General features: G+C 38.2%; 1 long non-coding RNA gene and 1 other non-coding gene across 6 annotated transcripts in view; one reads left to right on the plus strand and one right to left on the minus strand.

The window, feature by feature from the left end:
- LOC145506337 (uncharacterized) overlaps positions 1-17543 on the minus strand; it is a 788916-nt gene that overhangs the window by 521856 nt on the left and 249517 nt on the right. The gene's annotated exons all lie outside the window — the stretch shown is intronic.
- TRNAG-UCC (transfer RNA glycine (anticodon UCC)) lies at positions 15841-15912 on the plus strand. The gene has a single exon. It is a non-coding gene; the product is annotated as a tRNA-Gly (tRNA).

Raw genomic sequence — 17543 nt, forward strand, 5'->3', positions numbered from 1 at the left:
TGGTGATGGAGAAGTGATGAGGACATAGGGAAGAGAAGCACAAATAGGAAGGATACTTCTCAGAGCAAGAAGGGTTCTGGGCCTCTCCTTTATTACTGCTGGTAAGGTGAGATTTCCTGCAGAAAGGTGGTTTTATTTCAAATGTAGAAATTGTCTTCTCTCCACCATTCTGCAGAGCAGTAGTCCTATGCCAAGCAGGCTAGCATGGTCTTGATCTTTGGGACAACTGGTTTGAAAATAAGAGTCTATACCACAATCTCATGAACATTCTCAATAGTAGCCAATCCTTATCCTCTGATAATTTTAGAAACATCCAAAAGTGCTTCAGAGTGGCTGAATACTTCCTAATGAAAGAAAAATAACATCATTTTTTGCATGTCTACCTCTATAACTGTAGTGTATCGGCATTCAGATATTATATCACAGTCATTGCTGTACCCCTCAAATGTTTAACAGAACTTTTTATTGAGGTGTTGATGCTGAACATTTTAATACTTAAAGCTTGGATCATGTCTACTTAATTTCATGCTCTGTCTTAAGAAGTATTTATGTTTTAGTGCTTTCTAATAAGGATGGATTTTTCACAATTCAGGGAAATGAATGTTTAATTAAATTCAACATATATTGAATACTTGATTTATACATGGAAAAGCTCTATGCACTAAAGGTGACACAAATGTGAGTAAAACATTGTTTCTGTCCTTGACAAGCTAACTGTCCAACAAAGGAGATGAAATTTGGAATCAAATCAATTAATCCAATCAATGATCACTTTGGAAATATATAATATATTCACTGATCTTGAAAAGCACAGCATCTCTTACTTATACCTTTGAAGAAGGACTTGATTTCTAGCGCCCAGTCATTTCAGGTGAAAGTGTCTACCAAGGCTTCAAAAGTCATCTTAGATCCAACATCACTAATTATTAGGAAAATACATATCAAAATCACAATGAAGCAGGGCACCAAAGCCAGTGCTCTGGGACAACCCAGAGGAATAGGGTGGGGAGGGACGTGGGAGGAGAGTTCAGAACGGGGGAACACATGTATACCTGTGACCAGTTCATGTTGATGTATGGCAAAAACCATCACAATATTTTAAAGTAATTATTCTCCAATTAAAATTAAATAATTTAAAATATCACAACGAGATATCACCTCAGGCCTGTTAGAAAGGCTATTACCAAAAAGACAAGAAAGAAGTGTTGATAAGGATATGGATAAAAGGAACCCTCATGCACTGTTGGTGGGAATGTAAATTGGTGCAGCCACTGTGGAAAACAGTATGGAGAGTCCTCAAAAAATTAAGAAGAGTACTATCATATGATCCAGCTATTCCACTTCTGGGTGTTTGTCCAAAGAATATGAAAACACTAACTTGAAAAGATATATGCACCACTATGTTCATTGTAGCATTATTTACAATAGCCAAGATATAGAAAGAACCTAAGTGACTACCAGTGTATGAAAGGAGAAGACTGGTATATACATAACAGAACAGGCCCCATAAAAAAGATGAAATCTTGCCATTTACAACAATATGGATGGTCCTTGAAGGTATTAAGCCAAGTTAAATAAATCAGAGAAAGAAAAACGCCATATTATTTCACTCATATGTGTGATATAAGAAACAAACAAACAAAAAATAAGTGAAAAAAACCAACCAAAAACAAGTGTGTAGATAAAGAGAAGAGAGTAGTAGCTACCAGAAGCGAAGGGGCAAGAATGGAGGGCAAAATGGGTAAAAGAGATCAACTCTGTGGTGAAGGATGGAGATTAGAACTGTGGTGGTGACATGCTGTAGTTTATATAGAAGTGTAAATATAATATATACATGAAACTTATATAATGGTATAAACCAATGGTACCTCATTGGCTTATACCATTACATAAGTTTATAAAAATTAAATTACAAGCTAACCAATCAAACATACAAAAAGCAACCATCTGCATCTGCAGCAGTATTCCAGTAGCACAGTTAGTGGATGCTGTGTCAGGAAGTTCTTGGTAGCTAAATTATAACACCAACAATGACAAAATACCCTCTAATAGTTAAATTTTTCATGCATAATTTCAAACAGAAAAGGAAAAGGCAGGCTAGGTTTCTCCCAGCAATATACATGCTACTTATGGAGTGCATTATACATAGAAGTACATATGCTTTCCAACAACATCCTCAGTAATTTTCTGAGTCCTACTGAGATGAAAGTGCTTTGAGAACTTGACAAAGTGAGAAGAAGGGAGTTTGGCAAGAAAAGTTAACAGAAGTCACATCTCGTCAGTGGGAGTCAAAATAATACAATTTACATGATTCTGGGAAACAGGGTTTCTAAGCAGCCACCAATAACACTACATATATTAGTCAGCTTGCCAGCCCCCTGGTGAACTATCAGTTTGCAGATGAAAGAAAACACTGCCTCAAAGTAACTTAAAATTGCTGTGTGGGCAGGAAGATGAATGATCACCACAGATTGCTGCCCCCATGCCTCTTAATGGGGCTTTATAAAATGCAGGTCCATGTACACACATGCCTTATTTAAAAATTTCTCAGCCACAGAGAGGTTTTATACTCATGGAATGAAGATCTTATTTGCCTTCCCTGTCTCGCCTATCTGTTGGTCAAACTGATCAGTTCACCAAAAGGTTTAAGTGTATCAGGGAAGAGCACAGGGATGAGCAAGGATCTTAAGATCTCATTTTATGACGTTCAAGTGGAAGGAGCTGGGTATGATTTGAGAAGTGAGTCTGAGGGTCCACTGGAGCAGTTCTTTCTGTCTAAGGGTGCTAGTCTGACTGCCCTTCATTCAGACTGATTTTTTAAAGTATCTAATATGTGACAGGCAACTAACAGTGTGCTTAGGATAGAGCAGTGAATGCGGTGAACATGGTCTCTTGTCTTGTAGATCTTCTGGTCTTATAGTAAGACACAGAATGGGAATGTGGTACACCGAGTGTTCCCACAGCAGAAACACAGGTTTTATAAGAGCTCATAGAAGCTGCTAACCTAGACATAAGGGGCACAGAAGACTCCTGAAAAGGAAAAAGCTGAACTTGTAAGCAATAGGGTGGTGAGGGTATAGTGGAGGGGAGCACAGAGGAGGAGAGAATATTTCAGGGAGATGAAACTGCTTGTGCAAAAGCCAAGAAGTGGAAAAGCATGGTGCATTTAAAAAAATGAAAGAATTTCAGTGTAACTGGAGGATGTATTGTCTGTGTTTCTAAGGAGGGACAGGAGGAAGGAAGTAGTATCTGGAGAAGTTGTCAAGATAAGCAAGGTCCACATATAAAGAGCCTTATTTAGCTTATTAATAAAATTTGACATTTTCAATGAGCTACAGCACAAAATTTTAGCAGAGAAATGACATAATTCCTCAGAAGGTAGTATAGTTCAGTGATTGTGCCCACAAACCCTAGAACCTGACTTTTAGGTTTCAACTCCCACCTCTGACACTTAACTGTATGTCCTGGTTATTTAATCTATGTCACACAGCAATCACTACAAAACTCTCAGAAAAAAAAAGGAACACTTTTTATTATCATCTGGATCAAAGCTTAACTCCTTTCACACTTTTTAAGTTCTAACCACTGAATTTATTCTAAAACCTTGCTTCTGTTCTTCTTTTGAAGCCAAGAGTTCTGTGCCATGACTCACAGCACTTTCTTGAGAAGCCAACAGACATGACCTTACAAGCATTTCCTAGTAGAGTTCTCTGAGTCAGGGATCTCTGACAAGGTACAGTCTTCATCCACATTAGGAGAAACCAGGGTTTCCAAAATTTGTGCAGTCAAAAGCTTCCAGTCTTAGACACTTAATAAATCCTCCCCTCCTCCAACTCATGGGTATTCAGCACTCGTTCAAATTTAAAAATGCCCTCTAATAGCAGCTATGAGGAATTCTTGCCAAAAAACAGAACCTGAAACATATCAAACCTCGAGGTCTAACTACCTAATTACAGCAAATTCAGAGGACAAAGTAATATTTTGTAAGACATCATGACAATCTAATCATCAAGTCTTGAATGTGGGAAAGTCTACAGAACTAATGATATCATCACTTCACCAAATAAATTTTTAAGAACAAAAAACAGGGAGGGATCTATGGCATAAAATAACCTTAAGGGACATGCAAACCAATTCAATGTGCAGCCCTTACTTGGACTCTTATTTAAACAAACCAACTGCTGAAATAAAAAAGGATAATTTGGAAAATTTGAACACTGAATACATATTTGATGATACTAAGAAATTATTGATTCAAGGGGTGCAAGAATGAGATTGTTGCTATATTTTTAAGACTTTTTATATTTTAGAGATAATTAATCACTTATAAATCAAATGATACCACTCAAAAGCAATGTCTTCCCTAGAGAACTTTGCAAACCAAAGGGAATTATTAAGTCTTTCACAACAATAGTGACAGTGATAGAACTGCAGTAGCTGCAGATGTGGGAATGAACTGGGCATAGGTACCAGTTGTACCACCATCACAAGGGAGTTCATCCCACCCCATATATGCTGCATCAGACTCTTCATTTTAATAACCTTCCAATGTGACAGATACACACATTAAACTTTGGGGCTCAGTGATCTAAAGGTCAGAGAGTTTTCCATAGCATGGTTGTAAACTAAAGCCACAGTGGGGAGGGAGAAGAGGAGGAAAAAAGGTTTCAATGGGCTTCCCTGGTGGCTCAGATGGTTAAGAATCAGCATGAAATGTAGGAGACCCAGGATCGACTCCTGGGTCGGGAAGATCCCCTGGAGACAGGAATGACAACTTGCTCCAGTATTCTTGCCTGGAGAATCCCAGGGACAGAGGATCCTGGTGGGCTACAGTTCAAGGGGTTGCAAAGAGTCAGACACAACTGAGCAACTTCACACACATGTATAAAGCTGTGCAATTTACATAACAGATGTTACCTCATTTATTCATTCCACATATATTTATCAGGCACATGTCATGTGTGGAGAATGGTTTTACATGCTGCAGGAAATAAAATAAAAATCTCCTAATTCATGGAATTTAGTCTAATAGTGACTAACTCACACATACCGAGTGCTTAATTGGTATTAAGAACTGTTCTAAGTCCTTTATATGTATGAAAGTGAAAGTGAAGTCTCTCAGTCGTGTCTGACTCTTTGTGACCCCATGGACTGTAGCCGATCAGGCTCCTCCATCCATGGGATTCTCCAGGCAAGAGTACTGGAGTGGGTTGCCATTTCCTTCTCCAAGGGATCTTTCCGACTCAGGGATCGAACCCAGGTCTCCCGCATTGTAGGCAGATACTTTACCATCTGAGCCAGGGAAGTCCCTTTATATGTACAGTTCACAAGAAAAAAAGAGGTTCAGTTCAGTTCAGTTCAGTCGCTCAATTGTGTCCGACTCTTTGCGACCCCGTGAATTGCAGCACGCCAGGCTTCCCTGTCCATCACCAACTCCCGGAGTTTACCCAAACCCGTGTCCATCGAGTCAGTGATGCCATCCAGCCATCTCATCCTCTGTCGTCCCCTTCTCCTGCTCCCAATCCTACACAGCATTAGGGTCTTTTCCAATGAGTCAACTCTTCGCATGAGGTGGCCAAAGTATTGGAGCTTCAGCTTCAACATCAGTCCTTCCAATGAACACCCAGGACTGATCTCCTTAGGATGGACTGGTTGGATCTCCTTGAAGTCCAAGGGACTCTCAAGAGTCTTCTCCAACACCACAGTTCAAAAGCATCAATTCTTCGGTGCTCAGCTTTCTTCACCGTCCAACTCTCACATCCATACATAACTACTGGAAAAACCATAGCCTTGACTAGACGGACTTTTGTTGGCAAAGTAATGTCTCTGCTTTTAAATATGCTATCTAGGTTGGCCATAACCTTTCTTACAAGGAATAAGCATCTTTTAATTTCATGGCTGCAATCACCATCAGCAGTGATTTTGGAGCCCCAAAAAATAAAGTCTGACACTGTTTCCACTGTTTCCCCATCTATTTGCCATGAAGTGATGGGACAAGATGCCATGATCTTAGTTTTCTGAATGTTGAGCTTTAAGCCAACTTTTTCACTCTCCTCTTTCACTTTCATCAAGAGGCTCTTTAGTTCTTCTTCACTTTCTGCCATAAGAGTGGTGTCATCTGCATATCTGAGGTTATTGATATTTATTTTTACTGATAAAAAGAGGTTAGCAGCTGAAAATAATGTTTATAAATTATCAGGTTAAAGCATGATATTTAATATAGGTCAACCTAACCTTACAAGCAGAGATGACTAGCACTTTTATCTATCACACACTGTTCCTCTTCCCTTAAGCTCAGCATAGCAGCCCAGGACACCTTAACTTCCACACACTGCATTTGTGATGTTCTATTCATTCCTATTTCTGTTTCCTAGAATGCTACCATGGCACAGAAATGGAAGGAAGAGAACAGGCATGGTTTGAGAATCTAATCTGTGCTAGGTACTTTATTTAAAACATTCTCAAAACAATGCCACATAGTAAATATCTCTAACATTTCATTGAAAAAAAAGTAACAACTCAGACTAATTTGTCCAAAGACAAAAGGCTTCCAAGGATTAAGCCCCTCTATATTCAGAATCCAGTGCTTCTCCAAATTAATATGTATCTGAAACACCTGAAGGGCTTGGGAAAACAGGCCCTTCCCCAGGGCTTCTGATTCTGTAGGCTTGGGCTGGGGCCTGAGAATCTGCATTTTTAACAAGATCCTCAGGGATGGTGATGCTGCCACTCATAGTTGGAGGTCAACTGACTTAGTACACATTCAACCTACTTTATGGAGTAAGTCTGCTTCCTCAGCCACAAAATGGTCCTTCCAGTATCTCATAGTAGCTTTTTACTGTTTAGCATGGGAGTAATAGTTACAAATAATTACATTTAGAAATACTCCAAAATGCAGAGTGACTCAAAGACAAGGTGAAAGAAATATCAGAAGGGGATTTATTTCATGCACATGTAACAGTCCAAGGCAGGTGTTCCGGATCAGCAAGATAGGCACAGCTCTTCTCCAAGTAGACACTAGCTGCTGCTGCTGCTAAATCGCTTCAGTCGTGTCCGACTCTGTGCGACCCCATAGACGGCAGCCCACCAGGCTCCACCGTCTGTGAGATTCTCCAGGCAAGAACACTGGAGTGGGTTGCCGTTTCCTTCTCCAATGCATGAAAGTGAAAAGTGAAAGTGAAGTCGCTCAGTCGTGTCCGACTCTTTGTGACCCCTTGGACTGCAGCCTACCAGGCTCCTCCATCCACGAGATTTTCCAGGCAAGAGTACTGGAGTGGGTTTCCATTGCCTTCTCCGAGTAGACACTAGGGATCCAGGCAAAAGGAGCCTCTGAGATCTTCAACATGTAGCTACCAAGATTATGACAACCATCTCAATTCGGGTCATCCAGGAGGGAGAAAAAGCATGGAAAAACACGAGCAGGAATTCCGTACTTGGTCAGATCTGGAAGAGCAGGGGGCACGTGTTGCTTTTGCTAAAACACATGATCGCATCCAGCTGCACTGGAGATTTAACATGTACTGTAGCCTTGTGCTCAGGAAGAGAGAATGGGCTTTGGTGAGCAGCTTTCAGTGATAGTCAGCCCAGAGCTGAGATAAGTGTGAAGGTATGCACAGAAGGCTTTGCTCGGGAAGAGGTGTTTATGGTCAGACCTGAAAAAAAAAGTAGGTATTTGATAGGCAAAGACTGGAGTGGGAGAAGCACAGGAGAAAAAGCCAAAGAGAGAAAAAAACAGGAATCATTTAAGGAACTAAGAAAAGGCCAACGTGGCTGGTACTTGGAGGGTGATGAGGAGGATGACTCCAAATGGGAGAGCTGTGGCAGGCAGAAGCATGGAGGCAGTGCTAAAAGCGGTTCATTTACCCAAGAAAATTTATTGTCTTTCATGGTCCACGTTTTCAGCTGGGTGCTGCAAATATACAAGTATTTAAAACAAACATGGTCACTGACCTCACAGAGATTACAGTTTCATGGATAAGACTTAACAAACAATTATCTATAAAATTAAGTACTGTAATTTATTTTAAGAAAAACATAGTATTATGAGAACATTTTCACAGGGAGCTAACATAGTCTTAGCTTCAAGAAAGGCTACTGTGAAAAAGTGATCACAAGCTAAGACATGAATAATTATATTTGGGGAATCAAAGATGTCCTTGTCCCCATTTTATACATAAGGGGTGAAACAAAGGCTTATGATTACATGGCTAGTTCACTACTGATCAGAGATTTTACCCAATATCTAACTCTAAGTCCTATGGTATTACCATTTTATACCAAACCTATATAAGTTCTATGGAAGAGAATAATGAGATACTGACTCTGTTCTAGAGAGCTCTGGTGATCATAAACACATATAAAAGAAACAAAAGGTCTTAAAATTACTTTTAAACTATTTGTGATTACAGATTAAAGTAATCAAGGTTGGCTCTTGGAAGAGATAGAACTTGGACTATGCTTCAGTAGACCGAGAGAGTGAGACTAGGAATGAATGCATTCTGGGAGCAGCAATCCCACTGTATAGATATTTAGGTACAACTCCTCAACCAGCTACTAATCCATTGAATGCTAATTTTATCCAGCTTGTATCTCTCCAGCTGGTTCATTAGCCTATCATGAGAATCTGTCAAATACCTTGCAGATAAATGTCAGCACAGGTTTCACATTTTCCTCTATATGAACCTGCTTCACTACATTTCCAGTGCTAAGGGAGCCTCATGGAGAACAAGAAAAATCAACCATTAAGGTTAAGCTACCGAACAAAGATGTGTTCCTCCAGGGTTGACTGCTTGTCAAAAGTGTTATTAAAATTCTGCCTTGTCACAGCTAGACAAGTGTGTGGCCCAGAAGATACATATGGCTGGGTATAATGGTGCCCTGGCCTCCCATATGAGCTCTGTCACTACCAGACCACTCATCACTGGACTCAGCACTACTCATCAACACAGAGATGGGCTGAAGAGAAGACACCAATCAGTGTATTTTATTTTTTCAATCAGCTAACATTTACTGGTTGCCTACTTACTACCAACAACTATAGGTACTGAGGTTACAGAACAGAGTAAGTCAAGAGCTTCCCTCTTAAGAGATTCATATTCTAGCTAGAAGAGTACACACAAGACAAATGTTTATGATAAAATGTGAAAAACGCTAAATGAAGGCATAGAAAAGAATATAGTTAGTACCTCATTGGAGTTCAAACAAGCTTGCACATAGATGATAACATTTGACCAGGTCTTAAGTGAGGGTATAAATTCAAGAATGAACGGAGGGTGCATAGAAGGCTTTAAGGACATTCCAGGCAGAGTAAGCAATGAGCTAGGTGTATAATCCTTCACAGGGTTGGTCACATTCAGGAAACGATGAGAAGACTGATGTGGCAGTAGAGGGTGGAGATGAGGTGGGGGGAACTGTTAGGAGATATGGTTGGAGAGGAAGGCTGTGCTGATACTGTTAAATACCATGCCAAAGTGTCTACATTCTCTCCTGAAAGCAACAGAGAAACATTAGAGATTTTTAAGGAAGAAATAACTAAGTCATTAACTTTGAAAATAAGGTCTTATTGAGGTCATATCAACTTTGAAAATAAGATTCTGATGTTTGTGACAATGTACGTATAAGCAATAACTCATGAAACTGTTATAAAATAACACAAGGACTTGACTTCCTATCATTTATTAGCTTGGTGACCTTAAGTAATTAACATCTTCTGTAAGACTCCTATGTATAAAATGAGCATAACAATAGTTCATACCTGAACTGCCTGGAATTGAGTATGAATTCAGTAAATATTAGCTGTGCTGGTGATTTTTTAAAGCTAAAACTATTATTCTAAGGATTCATGGACACATACTATGTATCATTATTCTTAACAATAACATCAATAATAATAAAGTTTATATTTATATTTACTTACGCCTGGTAACATTTACTTCATAAATATTTCAATCTTATAATATCTCTAAGGGATAAATATTGCAACTGTTATTTTATAAAGTGAGGAAAATGAGGCTCAGAGATTCTAAATGACTTGCCCCAAGCAATAAAGCAAGTCTATAGTGAGGCCTGCAATGAAAACAAGCACTTGTTCCATTCCACCATACGGTTTCTTGGCTTAAATAATAATGACATACTATCCTTCTTCTGCAATGATCTAAGCTAGATATATTTTTGAGCCACAGTTTAGTAAGGTAACAAGAATACTGTGCGTTGGGGGCTAAAGCAATTGAGATCCTTCTTCTTACAGTTGTCACATGGACCTGTAAAGAGGCAAAGATTCTCTACTCTATGTATCTCCTCACACCTTATCCTGTTCCCTATTCCTTCCCACCAGGCATTCAGTGGTCCATTTTTCTATCTCCTCTTTCATGCAGCAAGCACACAGCAAAGATCTGGCCTTTGGATCATGTTGTAATTTGAGTGAATTACCTCATAACTTCTATTAGAATCTGACATATGAGAAAGACTCTCCAGTTCAGAGTGGGGGGTCAGAAAGAAGATTATGCTGGGAACCCCATGACTGAGTCTTATGATTTAAGTCCCTAAATCTTGAGGATCCTGAGGCTTTAGCTGCCTTTGAAAACTATTTCTTTGTTTACAATCTAGCAGTTATCACTACTGTCAAGACCTCTCAGTAAGAATTCCCAGAGAAAAAAAAGAGTGAGTGGTGGGAGTAAGGCACAAATATTCCACTCCAAATGCATAAAAATTAGCGTCAGAGAAATGGGCCAAAACCCCAACCTTCTGTCTTCCAGGAGGTGCTCATTTATCAAGCAGCAGGGTGGTAGAGTTGTGATGGATCCATACAGTATTGTGATTAAAAGCACTGGTCTAGAATCAGACAGAGATGACTTTGAGCTTTTTTTTTTTTTTAACTGTGTAATGGTTACTCAATTTTTTTCATTCAGTTTCAGATTTCTAATTTGCAAAGTGGAAGAAATAATACTTACTTTGCATGGTTGTTGCAAAAATTCAATAAAATAAGGTATGTAAAGTGACAAGAATAGTGCCTGACATACCGAAGATAATCAATAAATAGAAGCACTCTGTGCTACTTATTATATAACAATTATTTATCTTCTCTGAATACATTGATCATATTTAAACAAAGAATGGGCAAGTCTTCATTTCACAAGTCGCTGTGAAGACATGACATAATGGCTTGAAAGCATTATTTATGAAAGAAAAATATAACATGACTTATCCATTGTTTTCCTTTTGAATTATTTATGAAGTGTTTGGTAATAGGAATTCAAATCAGTCAGAATGAAAGCTATGAGTTGATGTTTGCTGTGCCATGCTTTAAAAAATTCAGTAGCTTGAGAAAACATTATTCCACAAATTGTATTCTCACTTAATGATTTAATCACTAAGGATACATGTTAACAATCACTCTAAATAAGTGCCTAAAAGAAAAATATACTGCTTCTCACCACCCACCCAACAATCTGTAACTTGGCTTTTTGGAATTAAATGGTCATTAAAAAAAAAAAATCATCTGTAGCAACGGCTTAGTGAAAACGGAAAAAAAGCCCCATTTAATGGACTGAAAGCAGGAATCACAATAAAGACATAATACTCCTTCAAAAACACCTCGGATATTCCTCAGGAGAAAATACTGCCAGGAAATAGTGAGCAGATTTATTTCAAATCTGACTTTTATCTATCCACCACTATCCCTATTATACAGAAGGTAATAAAAGCCCGGAAATATCAAGTAGCTTGCTTAAGATCTTGCAACTAAAAATGGTGAAGAGGAAACTCTAAAAAAAGCCTTGACTATGCCCTATAATATACTGCTACTTCCCTCAGGCCAACAAAGGGGCTGGCATTTATCATTGTTGTTATTTAGTCCCTCAGTCACATCCAACTCTTTGAGATCCCATGGACAGTAACATGTCAGGCTTCCCTGTCCTTCACTATCTCCCGCAGTCCCACAGCAACATATGGAGAGTTCCAGTTGCTTCATTTTTTGCCAATAATTAATTTTGTCAATCTTTTTCCTATTAGTCATTCTAGTGTGTGGCAGTGATAATTCATCATGGTTTTAACTAGCATTTATCTAATAACTATAGGAGGTGAGGGTTGACAGCAGCCTGCTTCGGGGTCAGGGGCACTGACTACAATAGACCTGGAATCTGTGGCATGCTGGCATAAGTTGTTTTGAAGGAGGTAACCACACTGTAGATTGGCCTACAGGGAGGGAACACAGCCCCACCCATCAGCACAAAAATTTGATTAAAGGCTTACTGAGCATGGCCTTGCCCACCAGAACAAGACCCAACTCTCCCAAAGCCAGTCCCTCCCATCAGGAAGCTTCCACAAACCTCTAATCCTCATCCATCAGAGGGCAGACAGAATGAAAACCACAATCACAGAAAACTAACCAAACTAATCACACAGATCATGGCCTTGTCTAACTCAGTGAGACTATGAGCCATGCCATGTAGGGCCACCCAAGATGGACAGGTCATGGTGGAGAGTTATGACAAAATGTGGTCCACTGGAGAAGAGAATTGCAAACCACTTTAGTATTCTTGCCTTGAGAACCTCATGAACAGTAGGAAATGGCAAAAGGATATGAAAGGGAAAGATGAACTCCCCAGGTTGGTAGGTGCCCAACATGCTACAGTAGAAGAGCAGAGAAATAGCTCCAGAAGGAATGAAGAGGCTGAGCCAAAGCAGAAACAACACCCTGTTGTGGGTGTGTCTGGTGGTGAAAGTAAAGTCTGATGCTATAAAGAATAATATTGCATAGGAACCTGGAATATTAGGTCCGTGAATCAAGGTAAATTAGAAATAGTCAAAAGGAAATGGCAAAAGTGAACATCAACATTTTATGAACCACTGAACTAAAATGGACAAGAATGGGCAAATTTAATTCAGATGACCATTATATATATTTATACTACTGTGGGCAAGAATCCCTTCGAAGAATTGGAGTAGGCCTATAGACAACAAAAGAATCCAAAATGTAGAACTTGGGTGCAATCTTAAAAATGACAGAATGATCTCTGTTCGTTTCCAAGGCAAACCATTCAATACCACAGTAAGCCAAGTCTATGTCCCAACTAGTAATGCTGAAGAAGCTGAAGTTGAATGGTTCTATTAAGACCTACAAGACCTTCTAGAACTAACACCAAAAAAGATGTCCTTTTCATCATAGGGGACTAGAATGCAAAAGTGGGAAGCAAAGAGATACCTGGAGGAACAGGCAAGTTTGGCCTTGGAGTACAAAATGAAGCAGGGCAAAGGCTAGCAGAATTTTGCCAAGAGAATGCACTAATCATAGCAAGCACCCTTTTCCAACAACACAAGAGATGATTCTACACATGGACATCACCAGATAGTCAATACCAAAATCAGATTGATCATATTCTTTGCAGACAAAGAGGGAGAAGGTTGATACAGTCAGCAAAACCAGGAGCTGACTGCGGCTCAGATCATTAACTCCTTACTGTAAAATTAAGACTTGAATAAAGTTGGGAAAATGACTAGACCATTCAGGTATGACCTAAATCAAATCCCTTACAATTATACAGTAGAAGTGACAAATAGATTCAAGAGATTAGATCTGATAGAGTGCATGAAGAACTATGGATGGAGATTCGTAACATTGTACAGGAGGCAGTGATCAAAACCATCCCCAAGAAAAAAAATGCAAAAGGCAAAAGGGTTGTCTGGGGAGGCCTTAAAAATAGCTGAGAAGAGAAAGGCAAAGGAGAAAAGGAAAGATATACCCATCTGAATGCAGAGTTCCAAAGAATAGCAAGGAGACATAAGAAAGCCTTCCTCAGTGATCAATGCAAAGAAATAGAAAAAAAACAATAGAATGGAAAAGACTAGAGATCTCTTCAAGAAAATGAGAGATACCAAGGGAACATTTCATGGAAAGATTGGCACAATAAAGGACAGAAACAGTATGGACCTAACAGAAGTAGAAGATGTTAAGAAGAGGAGACAAGAATACATGGAAGAACTATACAGAAAAGTTCTTCATGATCCAGATAACCAGGATGGTGTGATCACTCAACTTGCAGAGTACATCATGTGAAATCCCAGGCTAGATGAAGCACAAACTGGAATCAAGACTGCAGGAAGAAATATCAGTAACCTCAGATATGCAGACGAAACCACCCTTATTGCAGAAAGTGAAGAGGAACTAAAGAGCCTCTTGATGAAAGTGAAAGAGGAGAGTAAAAAAACTGACTTAAAACTCAACATTAAAAAAACTAAGATCATGGAATCCAGTCCCATCACTTCATGGCAAACAGATGGGGAAAATAGGAAACAATGACAGGCTTTACTTTCTTGGGCTCCAAAATCACTGCAGAGGGCAACTGCAGCCATGAAATTAAAAGACACTTGCTTCTTGGGAGAAAAGCTGTGAGAAACCTAGACAGCATATTAAAAGGCAGAGACATTACTTTGCCATCTAGTCAAGACTATGGATTTTTCAGTAGTCAAGTGTGGATGTGAGAATTGGACCATAAAGAAGACTGAACATTGAAGAATTGATGCTTTTGAACTATGGTTTTGGAGAAGACTCTTGAGAGTCCCTTGGACTGCAAGGAGATCAAACCAGTCAATCCTAAAGGAAATCAACCCTGAATATTCATTGGCAGGTCTGATGCTGAAACTGAAGATCCAATACTTTCGCTACCAGATGTAAAGATCTGACTCATTAGAAAAGACCCTGGCACTGGAAAAGTTTGAAGGCAGATGGAGAAGGGGATGACAGAGGACAAGATGGTTGGATGGCAACATCAGTGGACATGAGTTTGAGCAAGCTCCAGGAGATGGTGAAGTACAGGGAAGCCTGTCATGCTGTAGTCCATGTGGTTACAAAGAGTCGAACAGGACTGAGCAGACTGAACAACAAAGGTGTTGAGATTTTTTCTGTGCTTCCTTGCCATTCTTGTATCTCCTTTTGTGAAATGTTTAAATTCTCTGGTTTTATTGTTTTTATTGAGTTGTAAGAATTGTTTATATATTCTTATTATTTTATCAGATATATGTTATATAATTTTTTTCAGAAAGTGGCTTATTTTTTCTGATTCTTAACAGTATTTTTTGAAAAGAAAAGTTTTTAATTTTCAAGATGTTCAATGTAACATTATTTTTTTATGCATTATGCTCTTGGTATTCTAAGAAATCCTTGCCTAAGTCAAGGATATAACATTTTTTTCCTATGGTTCCTTCTAGAAATTGTGTAATATTATCTTTTATTTTTACATCTATAATGCACTTCAACTTAACTTTTATACACTATAAATAGTGTGTAGAAAGAGCTGAGGTTTATTTCTTTGCACATGGATATCCAATTGTTCTGGTATCATTTATTGAAGCTTTTCACCAAATCCATGAATTACCTTGATAACTTTATCAAAAATCAATTGACCTTTTACATTTTGTCTGTCTCTAGACTATTCTGTTCTGTGTATCACCATATGTAACACCACACTTCCTTGTTTGCTAATAGCTTTATAATAAACTTTGAAAGCAGTTAGTATATGACCTCCACCTTTGTTTTTCAAAGTTCTTTTGGCAATTCTAGGCCTTCCTTTTACATTTTCATATGACTTACACACTCAGCTTGTCAGTTTTTACAAAAAAAATTAAAAGCTTGCTGAGATTTTTATTGGGACTGCATTGAATCTAAAAATGAATTAATATAGAATGGACAATTTGGAAACATTGTCTAATTCATTAACGTAGTATGTCCCCCATTTATTTAGATCATCTTGAAATTCTTTCAGCAATGTTTCGTGGTTTTCATTGTGGATGTCTTATACATATGTCATTAAGCTTATCCCACAACAGTTTATATTATTTGATGCAGCGTTGGTGGTATAGTGGTGAGCATAGCTGCCTTCCAAGCAGTTGACCTGGGTTCGATTCCCAGCCAACGCAGCGGGCCATCTTTGAGACTTCCCTGGTGGCTCAGACGGTAAAGTGTTTGCCTACAATGCGGGAGACCTGGGTTCAAACCCTGGGTTCAACCCTAGGTTGGGAAGATCTCCTGGAGAAGGAAATGGTAATCCACTCCAGTATTCTTGCCTGGAAAATCCCATGGACGGAGGAGCCTGATAGGCTATAGTCCATGGGGTCGCAAAGAGTAGGACACAACTGAGTGTCTTACTTTCTTTCTTAATGTTATAGTAAGTTGTATTTTTATTTGAATTCCCAATTGTTTGCTGTTACCATATAAACATAAAATTGATCTTTATATATCAATCCTATATCCTGTGGATATGCTAAATACAGTTAGGTCTGGTGGTATTTTTGTAGATGTCTTCAGTTTTTTCACAAAAATCATCATATCACCTGCAAACAAAGATAGTTTTACTTCTTTATCATTCTAGATACCTTTAATTTTTGTACTGCCTTCATGCACTGGCTGACACCACCGATAAGGTTAAATACAAGTGGTGAAAGGGGATATCCTTGCATTATAGGAGAAAGACTCCAATCTTTCATAGTGATGTTGATTATAGGTTTTTCCTAGATGCCTGTTTTACAGTTTAAACAACTACCTTTCTACACCTCATCTTTGAGTTTTTGTTTTATTCGTTAACAATGAATAAATTTATTGAATCTTTTGAATCTTATCAAATATTTTTCTTGCATCTAATAGGATAATTCTATGAATTTTACTTTTCCATACTTGAATATACTCACTTGAAGTGATTGAGTTCTTAATGCCAAACCAATCATATATTTTTGGGAGAAATCCTACACAGTCAGGAAATATTATCCTTTGTATATATTGGTGAGTTATATTTGCTAAATTTTTTAAAAGAGTTTTGCATTTATGTTCTAATGAAGGGTTACATGTTGTTATTGTTGTAACAATATCTTTGGTTTTAGTATTAGCATCTTTAGTTTTAGTCATAATGTTGGCCTCAAACAATGAGCCTCTCCTTTTCTGTTTTTTCAGAGGGTTTATGAATAATTTATATTATTTTTCCTTAAATGTTTGACAGAATTCACCAACAAAACAATCTGGGTCTGCAGTTTTCTTTGCAAGTGAATTTTTAACTAAAAATTCAATTTAAAAATAAATATTAGATGATTATTTCTTCTTCAGTGAGTTTTAATAGATTGTACCTTTTAAGGAATTTGTCCATATCATATAAATTGGTGAACTTACTGGCATTGTTTTTCATAACATTCATTCTCTTATTAACCTTTTAATATCTCTACATTATGTAGTATCATTAACTCTCACTCATGGTACTGGTGATTTTCGTCTTGGCCCTTCTTTTCCTTACAAATCTGGCTAGGGAGTTATTAATTTCATTCATCTTCTTGAAGAACTAGCTTTTGGGTTCATTGATTTTCTCTTTTGACTTTTTCTAGTTCACTGATTTCTGCTCTGATATTAATTAGTTTTGTCATCTACTTGATTTAAGTTTCATCTGCTCTTCCATTTTTAGTTTTTTTAAAGTAAAAGCTGAGATCACTGATTTTAGTTCTTTGCTCTTTTTCTAATACAGACATTTAGTGCTATAAATTTCCCTTTAAACTTTGCTTTAGTGGCA

The sequence above is a fragment of the Giraffa tippelskirchi genome, chromosome 5, assembly GCF_054371585.1.
Source record: "Giraffa tippelskirchi isolate mGirTip1 chromosome 5, T2T-mGirTip1v1.2.pri, whole genome shotgun sequence".
NCBI classification, from domain to species: domain Eukaryota; kingdom Metazoa; phylum Chordata; class Mammalia; order Artiodactyla; family Giraffidae; genus Giraffa; species Giraffa tippelskirchi.